The sequence below is a fragment of the Pleurodeles waltl genome, chromosome 10 (genome assembly GCF_031143425.1).
Source record: "Pleurodeles waltl isolate 20211129_DDA chromosome 10, aPleWal1.hap1.20221129, whole genome shotgun sequence".
In the NCBI taxonomy this organism is placed as follows: Eukaryota; Metazoa; Chordata; class Amphibia; order Caudata; family Salamandridae; genus Pleurodeles; species Pleurodeles waltl.
In genome coordinates, this window is record NC_090449.1 from 220,148,096 (window position 1) to 220,168,146 (window position 20,051).

Consider the following 20,051-nt stretch of genomic DNA (forward strand, 5'->3'; position numbering starts at 1 on the left):
CTGCCTAGCGTCATTTCTTGATCCACAACCATCCACACCACATGACTCCTGTCTTATAAAAAACAGAAGTCATGCCCACCACCCCAATGGCTAGCACAGGGGTCAAGTATGCCCTGGGCATGGCCATTGCACCCAGTGCCATTTCAGGGCCCCCAATGGAACTTTGAAAAATAAATACAAATACTTACCTCTACTTATCTGGAATAGGGGTGCCCCATCCTCCGCTGTCCTTCTGGTGTGGGTGGGGGTGTCACTGGGGAGGGCACCTGTGGACTTATTCCATGGTGTCCCACCATGGAAATAGGCCCACAGGTCCCCTAACGCCTGTCCTGAACCAGGTGTTAAATAATAGCGCTAGGCATGCTTAGCGCATTATTTAAGCCTGCCTCCCTCCTGTGCACCATTTTTGCAAAAGAGGATAAATAAGGCGCTAGGGCCTTAAGAGTAATTTTTTGGATGGGAACGCCTATCTTGCATCTCATTGATGCAAGGTAGGTTCACGCATCCAAAAAATGACTTTAAGTCCAATATCTTGGCGCTAGACATGTCTAGTGCCAAAATATAAATATGGAGTTAAGTTTGCGCTGAATTAGTGTAAAAAAATGATGTTAATTTAGCGCAAACAGGCTATAAATCTGGCCCTCAGTGCGATACCTGGGGATACGGGTACACATGGACCAGACAATGGTTCTCCGCGAGAATTATGGTTGGGCAATAAAACGTCTGGCAGATGCAGTCAAACACTGGATCAGACTGCCGCTCTCACTCGCAGGACGAGTTGCAATTATGAAAATGATGGGTTTGTCATGCTTCCTTTTCCTTTTTCTGAACATATCAGTGATACTCACCAACACCATGTTTGACAGGATAAGGGCACTGATGACACAGTTAGCCTGAGCGGGAAAGCAACCCTGAGTGGGATGGTCGACAATGACCCTCCCGTATGACATGGGAGGCCTTAAGGCTCCTGATCTAGATGTATGTTACTTGATGGTACAGTCAGAATATGCCCATTACTGGACACCTGGAGAGCGCAACCTGCCACCTGTGTGAACAGAGCGGGGAGCAGCAGACCCCTGCACATTACAGACGTTCCTCTTTGGAGGACCGACCAGAAGATATGGGGTATTAGACTTACTGAACGTGATGCTTCATGCATAGCATAAAATGCTAGAAAAACAGGCAGGACTGCTACTATATTCTCATCTGATACCTTTCTCTTGGTGTAATTGGTTCCCAAATTCACAGGAACTGGATGCACTAAGGGCATTGAAGTAATTAGGCATCACTATGGGAGACCTCTTACTGGAGGAGGAAGTGCAAGGGGGTGGGACTCAGGGGACACCTTTAATGCGCTTCTACCATTACAGGGTGAAGCATTCCCTTAGGGACTTACTGGGAGATGAAATCCTTGACCCACCTACTGTTATGGCTTTATCTTCACTATTACACATTACCAAACCCCAAAACTTAATTTCCAGATTTCTATTTATGTACACAGGAAGCTCGTAGACTAGGAATGATCAAGGCCTGGCAGGCTTGGCAGGGGGACCAAAGCACACACATAGATGACAAAATGTGGCAATACTGCTGCTCGGTAACAAACAATTTCACTGAGTAGCAGGCACAGGCTAATACACTTTCAATACATTAATCAAGTTTATTACACACCAGGCAGACTATATAGGTATGCAATCCAAGACAGTGCCACATGCCCCAGATGGCCGGAGCGTAGCGCAGGCTTCCTGCATATGGCCTGGGCCTGTCGGGCGTACCTAGTTATTGGCAAGAGGTGTTTCAGGTATTAAGCAACATGATAGGTGAACAGCTGGAATTTGATATACCACTCACCCTACTAGGATATGATAGGAGACTTCCCAAAGCAGTTAGACAGCTGGTGGCAATCGTGTTGTGTTAGCCAAGCACAGGGTGGCTGTGCGATGGATGAGGGGCCACTCCCGAATGTACGGCATTGGTTACATGATATGATGTATCGTAGCATACAATAGGACACTTAGGCCCTCATTCTAAGTCTGGCGGGCGGCGGAGGCCGCCCGCCAGACTTCCCCCCTCCAAAATACTGCTCCGCGGTCCAGAGACCGCGGAGGGTATTCCAAGTTTTCCCCTGGGCTGGCGGGCGACCGCCAAAAGGCCGCCCGCCAGCCCAGGGGAAAACAACCTTCCCACGATGAAGCCGGCTCGTAATCGAGCCGGCGGAGTGGGAAGGTGCAACGGGTGCTACTGCACCCGTCGCGTATTTCACTGTCTGCTATGCAGACAGTGAAATACTAGCGGGGCCCTCTTACGGGGGCCCCTGCAGTGCCCATGCCATTGGAATGGGCACTGCAGGGGCCCCCAGGGGCCCCGCGACACCCCCTACCGCCATCCTGTTCCTGGCGGGCGAACCGCCAGGAACAGGATGGCGGTAGGGGGTGTCAGAATCCCCAAGGCGGCGCAGCATGCTGCGCCGCCTTGGAGGATTCATTTGGGCAGCGGGAAACTGGCGGGAGACCGCCAGTTGTCCCGGTCCGACCGCGGCGTTACCGCCGCGGTCGGAATGCCCAAGGGAGCACCGCCGGCCTGTCGGCGGTGCTCCCGCCCCCGTTGGCCCTGGCGGTTCTGTACCGCCAGGGTCATAATGAGGCCCTTACTGCCAACTCCTCCCCATCTGCAGCTGCCCTCGCAATGTATGGGGGCTGCTCCAGGTATACTAATGTAGGAGTTTTGGTCAGTTTATGGAATACATCTATGGTGGGGCACTAAACTGAGTCCAGGCAAACCCTTAGTGATAGTGAATAGGTGTCCACATGCAGAAGCTCTCTGGGGGTAGTTGAGGCAAGCAGCTAATGCTAATCAAGGAGGAATGTAAAGCACTTGCAATACCACAGTAGTCAGGCAGTAACTTAGTCACATGAAAGAACCACACAAGTGTTACAAAAATAAAGGATACTTTACTAAAGCACTACTACTAAACTGACATTGGTATATCTCCCTTTGGAAATATTACACACAATTATACATACAAAATAACCAGCACAAATATCATAGAAATATACAGGGCCCTAGGGGAGGGCCAATCCATATACTAAAAAAGTGGAATGTGAAAGTGGAACTCCAGCCAAGGTAAGTGTGGTGGTTAGTTGGGTGCTGGGGCCAATCAGGAAAACCAGAGGTAAGTACAGTAGATGACCCCCAGCAAACAGGAGTAAGTCAGTTACCCACCCTGTTGTCCCATAGGCTAACATAGAGAATAGTGGTTGGAGTTTGTGGAATTACTTACTAGCAGACCAGAGGATGGATGGAGAGTGCTCCTACCCCAGGATACCCAGGCAACAGGAGTACCTACACCAGGGCCCCAGACGCAGAGGGGAGAAGGAACTCTCTTAGAAGACAGGATGTCTTGGATTGTCCAGCTTCTGTCATGGCCCGGGGACCAGGCCGGTGAAACTGAAGGATAGATTCTGGACGTGGAGGACCCACAAAGGAAGGGGACAGAGTCCAGCACCCAAGGAGGTGCCCAGGTGGTGCAGGTGGCAATGCTCGCCCTCCTGAAGATAAAGTTCCTGCAAGTCGGTAAAGCAGAAGTCCAGCTGCAGTGTCCAGGAGTGGATGAAGATCCTAGGGGTCGCATACAAGCTGTCCTTCAATGGTCACCAGATTGCAGGAGGGTCAGTGACCAGCCAGGTCACCAACCAAGCACTGGCAAGTGCAAATGGAAGCAGAAGAAACATTTGCAAAGTTGTGAGGACCAGCAAGGTCCTGGAGACGCTACCTAGGAGGGGGAGTCCAAGCTGGCCCTCAGCACACAGGAAGGCCAACAGAAGTCGAGTGAGCCCCCATGAGTGACCCACAGGTTCCGGGTACAGGGAGTCATAGGGATGCCTTACTAGCCCAGCAAAACAGAAGTCCCACTTCACAGGATTTGCAGGACAGGAGCTGATCTTCGATTTTCAGAGTGCTGAGGGCTGGAGCTTCTTGAAGGCTGAAGATCTCATAGAGAAAGAGTCACCAAGCCTTGGCAAATGCAACAGCCCCGGTGCACAGGGGAGGCAGTCCAGTGGCAGGAGCAAGGACCCACCGGTTGACGATGCCTTGAAGTTCAAGTAGAGTCCTTGTGACCCTGAAGGATGCACAGCCTTTGATGTTGCAGAATTTTTACAGGATCCGGAGAAATAATGTTGCAGTGGGAGACTTCCCATCAGAAGCAGACTTGTTCAGTACCAGACAAAGACCAGCAACAGTTCCAGAGGTCAGGGGCAGAAGATGCCTTGCAGAGACTTCTTTGTAGAGTCTTGCTTGATGAATCAGAGGACCCACCCGCGAGGGAGCCCTTAAATAACTCTAAAAGGGGATTAGCCACTCTCTGCAGTGACCTACCTATCAGAGGAGGTCAGTTACTACACCTGGCTGACCTAACCAACCAGATGCCCCCAGGGGCCTCTGCACATCTTGTTTTCAAGATTGCAGAATCAAGGGGCCATCTGGCAGAGCTCTTGGCACCTCCTTAGGGGAAGAGCTGGACAGGGAGGTGGTCACTACATTGTCTTTTGTGTAGTTTTGTGCCAGAGCAGGAACCAGGGGTTCCTGAACTGGTGCAAATCGGATTATGGAAGGAGGGCACCAAATGTGCCCTTCAAAAGCAGTCTAGTGGCAGTCAGATGCCACCCCAGCCCTTGTACACCTAATACATAAAAATAGGGCGATGTGGTCACACCTCTCTTTTACAGGAAATCATTTGTTCTGCTCCTCCGGTCTGAGGTTGGCTCATCAGCAGGAGAGCAGAACAGTGTCTGGGGTCAGCAGAGGCCAGGCTGGCAGGTGGATCCCGTAAGTCTGCACAGGCAGAACTGAGGGATCCCCTAGGGAACCTCCAGAGTACATGGTATCATGCAACTAACATTGGTATTGGTGTAGTTGCATAATTCCAAAATGTTGATACCAAACATGCCTGGGTTCGGTGTAGCCATCATGTAGTTGGCCCACTCATGTTGACCAGTGTCCACTACATACCTTAAGATGGCTTCCCGCACTTATAGAGTCCAGAAGTTGACCTGAGGTCTGTAGGAGCACCATCCTCATGCAGGGGTACCCTCACACTTAGAGACATGCACCCTGCCCTTGGGCTGTAGGGCCTACCAGAGGGGTGACTTATAATGTCTAAGTGCAGTGGTAAGGTTTGGCAGTGAAAGGGTGCTTGTACCCTTTCATGCAGGCTGCAAGGGCAGGCCTACAGTCACAGTTTGCATGGTCTCCTATAAGTGGCATAATACATGCTGCAGCCCATAGGGGACCCCTGGTGCACTAACGCACTGGGTAGCTAGGTACCATATAAGGATTTGTGTATATATGCATAAAATGTTGTGGTCCGATTAGCGTGATGCTACATGCACCTACGATGGATGTCCAGAGGGAGGGGCGATTTTGCGGAAGCTGAGTTAAGCAGGTCTCACAATACAAATGGTTTGCCAAACTTTCGGCTATTGATGACAGTGTTACTATTGTTATCATGTATCATATGTACATTGTAACAAGACTGATTTTTAGCCACTCACATGCTGTTCTTAAGACATATAAATCTGTAACTTGAATTGAACAACTAATAAAGTTATGAAAATGAAAAGAAAATAATAATAATAAAAAGTTTATACATCCCTTGATAAAAATTAAGAACAAAGAGGGGACCAAAACACAAACTTGACGGTCTCCTTTCATTATTGCAATTCTAGGAGTAAATTTGAAATTGGGACCCCCACCTAACCTAGGCATAGTTGCCAGGGTGTAATCACCTATGTATATCGAGGAGGTCTAATAGGGCTTCAAAATCTTAAAGAACTTCCCACAACGTGGCCCTTGGGACAAACTCTAAGGCTGCGTACAGGTCTACGAAAGCAATGTGCAGGCTGCCTCCCACAAGGTCCATAGACTTCCATTTATCAAGAGAAATCAAAAGACGTAGATGCCTGTGCTTTTGTCTTCTCTAAAACCTTCTTGGTAATGACTAACAATGTTTTTTTTCCAAAAACCAAGTTGTTAGTAGTATGTCAAGTGCCTGCCTGCAGAAAATCTTTTGAAGGCTACTGATTAAACTGATAGTACCATAATTGCGAGAGTGAATGCGTGATCCCTCTTTTGTTCATTGGAACAATCACTGCTCCTTTCCAAGTATTCAGGATAGGGGCACCTGCAGCTATAGCATTGGATACAGAATTAATATAGGGAACCCATACATATGGGTCAGATTTAAAGAGGTCTACCAGAATTTTATCGGGACCAGGCACTTTACTCGACTTCTGGGCACCCACAGCTTTTCGGATGTCCTTTAAGGAAAAGGTAATACGAAGGGTGCTTGAAACAGCAACCTCGAGAGGGATAGGATCTAAGCAAAGATCCTAATCAAGTGAACGCAACGGAGTCACCATACAGGGCTCCAAAATGGGTACCACTTGTCAGCCTGGACACGGATTTGAGGTCTCTTCGATGCTTTAGTTTCGGCCATCCCATGAGACACTATAAGCCATAAGTGTTTTGAGTTTTTGGTCGAATCGGTGTCTAAATGATCATCCCAGTAGTCTGTCTCCCATTTTAGTCCAGTCACTTGATTTAATATCAGATATGAGATCAAATTCTTGGAGCGACAGTCCCTCTTAAACCATTCCTTACCATTCCTTGGTGAGCTAACTATCCCAGCGTTTTTTCCAAAGAATTCTATTAGATCCAGGAACAGCAATTCATTCACATGTATTAAGAACATGGGATTATCTAAATCAGTGCAGGCAAATATCATTTTTTTTACAAATTACATCATACATGTTGCTCATAACAGTTATTTTGCCACAGATACTAACTAGTCCATTTGATATTTCTGTGATTACTGCTGAGAACTAGGGAAATCTACTGTTGGTTTGAACCTTTGAGCAAGTCAGAAATTCAGCATCCATTTAAGTATAAAGTTAAGGGATTATATCCGCTTTCCTGTCTGTCAAATACTTTCATGTCCTTCATAGTGTACCATAAGGACATTCCAATGTAATACCAATGCCCCACAGGATCAGGGTATCACTCGATATTAACCAAACAATCATAAATGATCAAATAACGATGTTGCACTGATCTAATCCAATGGGCCTCATTGTTTGTCATGGATTCAAAGTCTTCATGCATTCCATAGCATAATTTCAGGACATTAGTCATGAAAGCATCACTCTCTGGCAAGGGGGCTTTTTTAACCCTGGCACTGTGTTCTGAAAGTGATGGCAAATTAAATATTGACCCCCAGAACCCAAGTTTGTTGCACCATCAGCAGGGGTGACAGCATCTCAGCGGCAAAGTGGTCTTCTCAGATTATTGAGCAAGTTTTGAGTAAGAAACGTTGTTCTTCTCCCCACCCCTTACTGAGGTATTTCTACTACCAAGGTTACCTATGATCATGTCAGACGACCTTTCTGTAAATGTATTGCCTTGCTTTGTAGCATGATTTTGAAACTATAGGGTTTTAGCACACACTTACAAGACCAATCCTTATCAGCCATCCTATCCTCCACAATAATTGTGCCATGTGAGCCAAGTGTTACAGTCTGGGTGCCTAAATAGGCTACAGAATCCGACTCAAAGACATGGCTCTGTGTAATACCTGGAACATATTTGGAGACTAGGCCAGTTAAGTTTGCTGCAATGTGTTTCAATGTCTCAATCACATTTTTCTGTAACAAAGTCATTCTGACAATTTCTAAAAAGTTTAACATCGAACGTTCCTAGTTCATAAACATTGTTTGAGTCACTGAACCGTACAATGCCACCAAAGATCATGCTATCCGTTCTTGAGTCGAGCAAGAGTTGTCCTCTTGCAAAAGAGCAAATCTGCTCGTACAAATAACATTTGCATCCTATGAAAAATTATCTTTAGGAGCATGGGGTTTAAGATTAACATTAAGACTTTGCGACAATGCTTGTGAATGTGTAACCTTGCTGGATTGCATGTGAGTCACTTTGTCCTTTTACTCAAAACGTTTGCTGGGTCAGTTTGCTTCAAGTATTGGCCAGGTCACCTCCTACTAGAGCACAACATGGTCTCCACTTCTTCAATTAAGTTGTCAAATTAATCAACCACTCAATTGCTAGCAGCATTTTTAATCAGCTTACTCTTCTGTTGCTTAACACAGGGACTAGCAGCTGCTTTCCTTTCCCCCACAATAGCAATGATAATATGAGAATAATGCTGCTGCTAGATAGCTAGATAAGCACTAGGTAAGCACCCAGAAAGTTTTCTGGAGAATTAATGACAGAGGGCTATTACACCAAACACAACAAGGGGCTTAAAAATTCACTAGTTTGCACTCAGGTACAACGTAAGATATGGCTCAACAAATAAATGGCAAAGACATACCTGAGAAATGTTCTGAGTTGCCAAATCTAGGGCAAGGGCAGTGAACAAGCCTAGCATCTTCTGAGCGATGACAGGCGTAAACAGGTCTGCCTTTGGCCTGAGCTTGATCCGGGTGCACCCCGCACTACAAGACAGGTGGAAGCACTATATAGGACACTTGACAAAAGACCCGCATCTCACCCTCGTGACTCCTGGGGCTGCACAAAGGGATCCTAGGACAGATAGTCCTTGCAACCAGTGTTGGTTTTAGTTTCTCACGGTGAGGCACAATTAGGAGCGCTATACAGAGCAAGTGAAGAAAGCCCTGCCTCTTGCTCTTGTTACTCCTGGGGCAATGTAAAGGGTTGCTGTGACATATAATCCCTGCGGGCAGCGTTGTTTTCAGTTTCCCATCCTGTGGGACAGCTGGAAGCACTATATAGCACGGGACCCACGTCTGGGCATACCCTTCCCACTTAGGGCGGCTTTAGCAACACAAAAGGACGATGGATGGAGAGCTGAAACTTTTCAATGACTCATCCGTGCTTGCTATGCCATCAGATTCATGCTAGCCTGGCTGATGAAGGGTGATACCCCGAAACCAGTTCCAGGGTGCGTGTTTCTGGTCCGGGAGGCCCTGGCCTGGCAGTTCGGGCTGAACTGTTCCCATGGGTAGCAGGGTCAAGACTGATTTGCATATGGCTGCGTCCAAACAGGGGTGGCATGATGAGCAAAAGAACGATGGATTAAACCAAGATCTGTGACTGCAGGTGAATGTATGATTTGTTCCGCATTCCTTCCATGTTCTGTTGTATTTGTGTTTAAAAATAGACAGACAGCACCGAAATATGGTGGGCTTGTCATAAATATATGCTAATGTCAAGTAATAATGGCGGATACCAAAGCACTGGCAAACACAGGCACAAATTAAGCACTGCATGTATTGTATTTGCATTAATTTTGATTTGACTTTTTTACTGTTTTTGTTTTCTCCATAACTTCGGATTCCTGCATATGAATGGCTTCATGTTTGTATCATTTACTTTAAAAAAATATATGAATTCAATCCAGCTAGGAAATGTGGGTTCTTTATTTCATTAATTTAACTGTTGTAGATGTCAGTTTGTTAAACACAACATCTCACACCCAGTTTAACTCGGACAGCCTATTGCTGAAGCCATTGCTAGCAAAGCAGCATAGGTGTCCCAAACTGAAGCCTGTTTACTTTTTGGATATTTCGGTGTGGATATTGTAGGCGCTCAGTTACAGCTAACAAACAGTGTCTCTCTCCCTCACAGTCTCAATCTTTCTGAACGCAATTCTTTATTAAGTAATGAATACAGTTCATCCAAGTAACATATGTTGTATGCCTTATAGTCCCAGGGGGGATAGTGCAGTGTCCGAGTAGGAGAGGGTATCAGGGAATTCAGCCCTTTACTAACATGCTTGGGGAAGCATGTTGTTTAATATCTTCAATAATCATCCATCCCACCCTCTGGGGAAACGGTGGTGGACCTTTACATTCTCGTACAACCTTGATGATTGATTTAGATTTAATTAATAGGAACTTATACAATTGCAGCCCTGACTAAGTCATTGGGGAAACCCCCATACGAAACACGTGTTGGCTGTGAGGCTGGATATGAGGTTGAAATCGGCGGTGAGGATTAAATTGGACGTTATACGTGGAGAATATCATTGAGTATGGACTGAATAATTTGGGACTTTGACATCTGGTCATGAAATAGATCAGAGCAACAATTGGACCTGGATATTAACATTCAATCACAGAACATTGAAATATTTGTTGAAATTTATATGCATCTTATTGTTTACAGAAATATATGGAATCTTGCTTTGCTTCCAGAATACTGACTCCATAGCACTATGTGTTAAACCTTGTTAAATTGTGTTATTGTAACAAGTGCCTCTTGTGGTATATGGTTCAGACTTGTGTGCATCGCACACAGTCAGGGCTCAGGGGTGGGGTCCTTCAGGGGTGCACCGTTTGAGGATAGTGTCTTTATTTGATATTCACCTCATAGCCCTGAGCGCCAATTTTCTCTCACTAAAGTACACCATCAGAATGTGCACTGTCTGCTTGCCGTTGGAGTCCTCCCCGTGGCTTTGGCGGTTCTGTGGTGGGACCGCCAAAGTCATAATGAGGCCGTTATTAACTACAAAATTTAGGGGTGTAGGACACACATCTGAATCCCTCAGGATTATTATGGATTACCATCTTGACTCGTACCAGAATATAAAATGAATAGACAAACAATAACTTTAGTACTCAATTCAATATAACTTTTTGGGAGATGAATTGGTACAAAATCCTTTGAATATTAGACCAAAAGGAGACTGGCTGAATTTACTGAAAAGGTTTGTACACATGTAAGAGATGCTAAAACAGCACTGACAGAAAACATTACATGGTTCCATATAAAAAGGGCTAAAATCATTAATACTGTTATTTAAAAAAAATGTTTTTTACTCTGTACGTCACTGAATACCGCTGTCAAAAAAAGATATACTGGCAGCGCAATTGTACCTGTAAAGCTACTTATTTTACAGCACAAATGTGCAATAAGTAATAACAATGGAAGATGTGGAGGAGGGCGTCATTTTAATCAGGGCATAATGACAATGCAGATTTATTATGCTGTTTCGGCATAGATGCTGCACACAATAACATCAGAGGTGGGAGTAAAGCTCTCAAATTTGAATCTGAGTATAGTATATGATTAGAGACAAAGTACCTAGGCGGGTGTAACTCAGATGAAGAACTGAATGTATGCTTACATGTGGATGTTAATTACATTTTAAGTTTTTGTTAACTGATTGTTTTTCTATTCAACCCAACATACAGATAAATGATAGCATTACCAAAGAAGCACTTGTGTTGGAAAGAAGTTACAAAATATTCATTATAGAGCACCTATTAGACCCTTTTTCTTTTAAAAGTCATTTTTATTTCCAGGTTCATTAAATGCATGTGAATTTAAGCTGGCTTCATAAAAGCATGATTTCTTTATTTGTTTTCACAATCAGTTTTGAGTTAGTCATTTAGGCTAAGATCTGGTGTGTCATATTATGTCTTCCCATTTAAATTTTGGTGTTAGTTTCATCTATTGTTCTCAAGAATGGTGACAAGTAGTAACATATAAATAATTGTACCCAGCTCACTTGAGCCTTATGAATTTTAGATAGGCATTCTCTATTATAAATATTTACAATATATATAAATGATAGAAATGCACCCTATTAGATACAGTTGCAGTTTTCAGCTTCGAAACAATGATGATATGTGAGCTGATAAGGGGCATAGATAAATAAAGTTCAATATCTACTAATTAATTTTTTCTTGGTTCTATGGAATAATTACATTTATACCAAATTTCTACTAATATATTTTCAATAATATGAACTAACATGTCACTCCTAGCCCCACTATGGAATTATATAACAAGACGTGTCTATGTTAACTTATTGTATCAGATATTTATTGGGGTCGATAAAAGCATTTTATAGTACCAAATCATGCAACAGTTCCTTCAATGGCTAAGATCGTAAAATATCCGACATTTCCCAGAATACATTTACTAACACCCAATGAGATTTTATATTACCAAATCATGCAACAGTTCTTTCAAAATGGCTAACATTGTAAAATAACCGACATTTCCCAGGATGCGTTTACTAACACCCAATGAGATTCTTTGGAAGCTTCCATACATACTGTAACTGTTTCCCTTAGAGGTGAATTGAATACTAAAGATTGAGCCTCTTGAGACAAGTAACATTGTTTTATAATGAACAATAGGAGCAAAATAATTTATTTAATAAATGTTTTTCATTGAATGGCTCATGTTCATAAATGATCTTACAGATTCTTCTACTAATTCTATCATTTATGTAATTAGGTGCTCTTGGTTTGATACAGGCCTTTTTTGGACCAAAATGTGTTGAGCCCTACCTTGTTACTGTATCACAAAATCATGGAATAAAAGAAGCCTTTTGCACTGAAATCCTCATGTATGTGCACTTTGTGGATTTTTCATGTACAAAGTGCTTTGCTGTGAAAAAATTAGTCCCTGGCCCATGACAAGCACCTAAGTCTAGCGGGCAAGTAACACAGGATTGCTCCTGCCAGATGGAGCATAAACAAATTCTGCCCTTGGCGGGTGGGAGCTCTCTACTCAAGCTGGCTCCCACTACACCCAGGATGGGTGCTGGCACAGGAGTCGCTGGGACCACAAGTGTGATGGGCCTCTCTCTGCCCCCATCAAGCCCTACACAGTCCAATTGGAAGAAAATGTTGTGAGTGCCCAGGGTGGGACCAGGGCACCCACTGAATAAAAGGGACGGCAGGCTCCCACTGTCCCAGAAATGAATGCTGGCAGGAGAGCCGGTGGGCCTGCAGGGGCCCTGCAGCTCCTCCTGTGCCACCAAACAATCAAAAGAAGTTGTGGGTGTCCTGCTGGGACACCCAAAAACATAAAATACAAAAACATGAGAATTAATAACAAATGAGAGGCCAGAGCAGCACATTTATCATTTACTGCTCCTGGCAAAGAGCACTGCATAATGCCCTTAATGGGCTAATTAACATATATTGTGGTTCAAGGTGGTGCACCAGTTTGGGCAGGAGCACCACCAGCATGTTATTTATGTGGGTGGTGAGCTTCAGGTAGTGCAGCTACCTCCCCAGCAAAAAAAATAAATAAAACATTTCCACTGTGGTCTATATGACATGATCAGAGGAAATGTTGATGATATATTTAAGCATTCCCAGACTGCTGATTTTCTATGGTTTTGTGTGGGTAAAATGGCAAACTAACTATAATGTCTCTGTATCCTTTGGTTTTTACAGTGAATCTATAAGGCTTTTTTTTTATTCTGTTTCCTAACTAAAAGGTCTACTTAGTTTTTTCCAGTAAATTTCTATTTTTTTTTAACATACAGTAATATTCAATTACCGTATGTTAATCCAAACACTGCTGTGCACTGCCTTTGGCCATGCACAGCAAAGGTTTTGGCTGCAGGAACTAGCTGCAGGCCAGGCTTGCAGCCAAAACCTTGCAACTGCAGACAATCCCATCCTGTGCACAGCTAAAGGCATGCTAGCCTGGCTGATGAGGGGTGAAAACCCCGAAACCGGTCCCAGGATGCTTGTTTCCGGTCCAGTAAGGACCTGGCTTGGCAGTTTGGTCTGGACTGTTCCCATGAGGAACAGGGTCAAGACTGATTTGCATATGGCTGGGCCCAAACTGGGGTGGCATGGTGAGCAAAAGAACGATGGATTAAACCCAGATCTATGACTGGGGGTGAGTGTTTGAAAATGTTCAGCATTCCGTCCATCACTTGTTGTTTTTGCTTTGTCGCCCTAAGTGGGAAGGGTATGCCCAGACGTGGGTCCCGTGCTTCCCATGCCACTGGATTCAAGCTAGCCTGGCTGATAAGGGGTGAAACCCCGAAACAGGTCCCAGGATGCTTGTTTCCGGTCCAGGGAAGACCTGGCTTGGCAGTTCGGTCTGGACTATTCCCATGAGGAACAGGGTCAAGACTGATTTGCATATGGCTGGGTCCAAACTGGGGTGGCATGGTGAGCAAAAGAACGATGGATTAAACCCAGATCTATGACTGGGGGTGAGTGTTTGAAAATGTTCAGCATTCCGTCCATCACTTGTTGTTTTTGCTTTGTTGCCCTAAGTGGGAAGGGTATGCCCAGACGTGGGTCCCGTGCTTCCCATTCCACTGGATTCAAGCTAGCCTGGCTGATGAGGGGTGAAACCCCAAAACCGGTCCCAGGATGCTTGTTTCCGGACCAGTGAGGACCTGGCTTGGCAGTTCGGTCGGGACTGTTCCCATGAGGAACAGGGTCAAGACTGATTTGCATATGGCTGGGTCCAAACTGGGGTGGCATGGTGAGCAAAAGAACGATGGATTAAACCCAGATCTATGACTGGGGGTGAGTGTTTGAAAATGTTCAGCATTCCGTCCATCACTTGTTGTTTTTGCTTTGTCGCCCTAAGTGGGAAGGGTATGCCCAGACGTGGGTCCCGTGCTTCCCATGCCACTGGATTCAAGCTAGCCTGGCTGATGAGGGGTGAAACCCCGAAACCAGTCCCATGATGCTTGTTTCCGGTCCAGTGAGGACCTGGCTTGGCAGCTCGGTCTGGACTGTTCCCATGAGGAACAGGGTCAAGACTGATTTGCATATGGCTGGGTCCAAACTGGGGTGGCATGGTGAGCAAAAGAATGATGGATTAAACCCAGATCTATGACTGGGAGTGAGTGTTTGAAAATGTTCAGCATTCCGTCCATCACATGTTGTTTTTGCTTTGTCGCCCTAAGTGGGAAGGGTATGCCCAGACATGGGTCCCGTGCTTCCCATGCCACTGGATTCAAGCTAGCCTGGCTGATGAGGGGTGAAACCCCGAAACCGGTCCCAGGATGCTTGTTTCCGGTCCAGTGAGGACCTGGCTTGGCAGTTCGGTCTGGACTGTTCCCATGAGGAACAGGGTCAAGACTGATTTGCATATGGCTGGGTCCAAACTGGGGTGGCATGGTGAGCAAAAGAACGATGGAGTAAACCCAGATCTATGACTGGGGGTGAGTGTTTGAAAATGTTCAGCATTCCGTCCATCACTTGTTGTTTTTGCTTTGTTGCCCTAAGTGGGAAGGGTATGCCCAGACATGGGTCCCGTGCTTCCCATGCCACTGGATTCAAGCTAGCCTGGCTGATGAGGGGTGAAACCCCGAAACCGGTCCCAGGATGCTTGTTTCCGGACCAGTGAGGACCTGGCTTGGCAGTTCGGTCGGGACTGTTCCCATGAGGAACAGGGTCAAGACTGATTTGCATATGGCTGGGTCCAAACTGGGGTGGCATGGTGAGCAAAAGAACGATGGATTAAACCCAGATCTATGACTGGGGGTGAGTGTTTGAAAATGTTCAGCATTCCGTCCATCACTTGTTGTTTTTGCTTTGTCGCCCTAAGTGGGAAGGGTATGCCCAGACATGGGTCCCATGCTTCCCATGCCACTGGATTCAAGCTAGCCTGGCTGATGAGGGGTGAAACCCCGAAACCGGTCCCAGGATGCTTGTTTCCGGTCCAGTGAGGACCTGGCTTGGCAGCTCGGTCTGGACTGTTCCCATGAGGAACAGGGTCAAGACTGATTTGCATATGGCTGGGTCCAAACTGGGGTGGCATGGTGAGCAAAAGAACGATGGATTAAACCCAGATCTATGACTGGGAGTGAGTGTTTGAAAATGTTCAGCATTCCGTCCATCACTTGTTGTTTTTGCTTTGTCGCCCTAAGTGGGAAGGGTATACCCAGACGTGGGTCCTGTGCTTCCCATGCCACTGGATTCAAGCTAGCCTGGCTGATGAGGGGTGAAACCCCGAAACCGGTCCCAGGATGCTTGTTTCCGGTCCAGTGAGGACCTGGCTTGGCAGTTCGGTCTGGACTGTTCCCATGAGGAACAGGGTCAAGACTGATTTGCATATGGCTGGGTCCAAACTGGGGTGGCATGGTGAGCAAAAGAACGATGGATTAAAACCAGATCTATGATGCCACTGGATTCAAGCTAGCCTGGCTGATGAGGGGTGAAACCCCGAAACCGGTCCCAGGATGCTTGTTTCCGGTCCAGTGAGGACCTGGCTTGGCAGTTCGGTCTGGACTGTTCCCATGAGGAACAGGGTCAAGACTGATTTGCATATGGCTGGGTCCAAACTGGGGTGGCATGGTGAGCAAAAGAACAATGGATTAAACCCAGATCTATGACTGGGGGTGAGTGTTTGAAAATGTTCAGCATTCCGTCCATCACTTGTTGTTTTTGCACAGCTAAAGACATGCGCAGCAGGTTCCCCCTCACCAGGCAGATTTCAACCCCAGGGACCCCATCCCTTCACATCAGGCAGGGAAACAGACGGAAAGTCCACTTAGTGGGATAATTTTTTCTACTCTAGCCTGCTGTGAGCAGACTTAGTGTTTGCTCTTGCTTGGCGGAAGCTTTAAAATTGCTCCCGCAAACCACTATGTAGCGGGTCAGGCATCTCAGGACATAGCTGGAGCTGGCCCTGGGGAATGGAATTCCAGGCAGCCCCCCCGTAAACATTGACCATGACCTGTGGGGTGCAGACCTCAGGGCCGAAAGCAACCCAGGGAGGGGAGGGCATGCCCACCCCCATTATTACTAATACAATTCCCCCCAGGGACCTGGCCCAACCAGGGGGTCTAATAAAAACACAATTACAGGAAACCGCGCTTGTTTTTTTTACATTGTCTCACGGATCCTCTGCAATCTTGCGGGAACATTTGGTTAAAAAAATGACCCCACCACCAGGCCTGAGGGGTCAATGTATTACCATGTCCCAACATAGCTTCCAGCACTTCCTGGCTGAAGTGCTGGCAGCCAATAAGACCTCACCATGATATTTCTTCGATGTGCAGACACAACGCAGGGATATATATATATATATATAAATCTTTTTTCTTTAATAACGACAAAAACTACTGAACATGTTTAAACCGAATTACAAAAAGCACTCTTTCTGGACCAAGATCTAGCTTTCTGCAAATTTCAGTGTAATTCCGTTCAGTGGTTCAGCCTATACTCCTGTTAAAAATCCCTACGTGAAATTGCATGGGGAAAACGCATTTTGGGACTGCCTCTTTTTTTTCTGCCCCTACTTGACGAATCACACCAGAACTTTCAAGACAGCAGCTGAAATAATTTGCAAATTAGGTCTGAAAATTCTGTGGAGATTCATCAAATGGCACCAAAGTTATAGGCAAAACAAAAATGCTTTTCCTATGGTAAGTAGGACCTAACTATAAATACCTACTGGCTCTGGCTATCGCAAGTAGGTAGAGTGAGTGTGTGTGTGTTTGTATGTGTGAGTGTATATACATATATAATAAAAAAAGATAATAATGTCTTCTGTGTGGTTGCGTTGCAAATGTAGCCCCGAAGTAGTGACCCCCATTATAGTAAGCTGCATTGTAATGTCCTGCATGGTAGTGACATACAACCTAACACACACACTTAAATTACCAATTTGATATGTGACTGCCTGCGGCTAACCGCCAATCTCACTTAAGCTGATGAATTAAGGTTGTGACACAGGTCTCAATGTACCTATTATGATACTATTTCTTAGCAAGCTGAATTTTACTTCCAAACGGATTCACTTCTCAGAAGTCCTTCTGGAAGGGGTCCCATGGCCTATGTTATTAGTAGCCATTAACTGGAGGAAGGACATGTCCAAATACAGCTTATACATTTTAGGAATTTCAAAATAAGAGACACCCCAATATTATTGTGTCTACATTTGGTTGGAGTCTTATTTGTTAGTTTGCTTTCTGTTAACATTATTGCGATTAACAAATAAAGTTAAAAAAAATGAATGCCATGATAATTTAATTACAGAAACAGAGACATATAGGGCCTCGTTACAACCCCCTGTTTTGGAGGTTGCACCGCCAACAGGCTGGCGGTGCAAACTTGGGGATTACGACCGGGGCGGAAGCGCTGCGGTCGCACCGCTGGGACTGGCGGTTTTCCGCCACGTTGGTCCCGGCAGTTTTAATCCGCCAGGGCACCGCTGCTCGCAGCGCTGCCCAGGGGATTACGAGTCCCCTTCCCGCCAGCCTTTTCATGGTGGTAGGAACCGCCATGGAAAGGCTGGCGGGAAGGGGAGTCGAGGCGCCCCTAGGGGCCCCTGCACTGCCCCACACAGCTTTTCACTGTGTGCACAGCAGACAGTAAAAAGCACGACGGGTGCAACTGCATCCGACGCACGGCCGCAACACCGCCGGCTCCATTTGGAGCCGCCTCCCATGTTGCGGCCGACATCCCTGCTGGGCCGGCGGGCAGAAACTCTGTTTCCGCCCACCTGCCCAGCGGGGATGTCATAATGGCCACCACGGGAGTGCGGCCGCACGGCAGTTACAACTTGGCGGGCGGCAGTTGTAATGAGGGCCATAGTTTGCAGCCAATTAAGGGCACCCCTTCATAGACTCCAGCACTATCTTTGCCTGTTCACTGTCATTTTTACCATACTCTGTTCTACGGTTTTTATGAATTAATTTACGGCTTTTTAGACCTCTTCTTCAGCTAGGAAGTAATTGGTATTCGCATGTATTTAAGGTAGACCATCGAGAAACAAAAACAACAAGCAATGGCAAATCCTATATGTCAAGTCCTGTCTAGCTGGTGTGATGATTTCTGTATTTTTATTAGAAGCATATGTGACAAACGTAAAAACAAGAAACAAATAAAATTTGCCACTACCTACATGTGGTGGCCATATGCTTCCAAAGAAAAGCTTTTAACTAACGAAATAATTAACCATTACATATAATTTTAATAGAACTGTAATGGGATACTTTACTTTTAAAGGATATCACGGGAAACTGTTATTCTTTCTGGTGCAGAGAAATGAAGCATTGGCTTTGAATTGCTACAACCTGAAGATAATGTTTAAACACATAGGAACAGCTAAAAAAAGAAGATAATGTGTAAACACATAGGAACAGCTAAAAAAAATGTAAAACAATATGTAAAGAATGGAAATAAAAAAACATTGCCCAAGTAACCAACAAGGAATTCTTTTTAGGTGGATGTACACATGGGATCTGCAAAAACGTGTCATTCATAGTGCAAGATAGGCCATGGCTTAAGCAACCTGATCCATAGCTGCATATGTTATGGTTGGTGGCCGGATGCAAAATTTGTCTAACCATTGAACAGACCAACAGATGCATCAGGCTGACTGAAAGCCCTTCTATGCTTAGATATATAAATTGCAATGTTTATTAATGTTTTTTTCAAATTACATGTGGTTAGCAAATAGCTAACGCTTTCACTAAGCAAGACATAAAAAGGCAACAACCTCCACAATGCAAGACTAGAAGAGCTATGCAGAAGAGATGTGACTGACATGCATTACAAACATGCCTAACTTCAGACCATTGAAAGATATCTATAGGAGAAAGGAGGTACCCACGCTCATGTTTGCCAGGGTTCATCCCTTCTTCACTTTCACCAGTAAATAGTGAACCTTGTTTTCAAGCAACATCTCCCCACAAGATGACACCTAGTTGCTGGGCAACCCCTGCAGAGAGCCACCTCCTCCCGTCTGCATCTCTACCACTTAGCTTGTTATTCCACGGACCACCTCCTCTTATGCCTCATCACAGCACCCCTCAACTCTCCAAAGGGAATACCCACTCTTCATGCTATATCTTAGTCCTGACTTCCTATCTTCCCCCTCTTTTGCACAACCTCATTTAAGATGTATATTGTTTTATACTAGACCTTTAGCTGCACCTCAAAAACTGCATAATGCTTACTGGACAACATTAGCCATGAGATTTAAATCAAATATTGCATAATTTGTTTTTATTACACATCTCAACTGAGGGATTATTAGTTTTTTAGAGAAACTTTTAACAATATATAAAGTATATGTATGTTAAAGACGACACATATTTAACTTTGTTGCTTGGCCCGACCATGCAAATGTTATTTAGTGCTTAGACAAGGAAACAAGTATTTGAAAATCAAGGTATTTTTTTCTACCCATATTCCTTTTTGGAACTTCACCCTTGTGCTCTTCTTACACACACACAACTGCAATGCCAGAATCTACTAACTAGACAAAGCACAGGTGTGGAATATTGA

General features: G+C 45.2%; 1 protein-coding gene across 1 annotated transcript in view; it reads right to left on the bottom strand.

The window, feature by feature from the left end:
* LOC138261344 (multidrug resistance-associated protein 1-like) overlaps positions 1 to 20,051 on the bottom strand; it is a 616,610-nt gene that overhangs the window by 292,266 nt on the left and 304,293 nt on the right. The window lies entirely within an intron of this gene.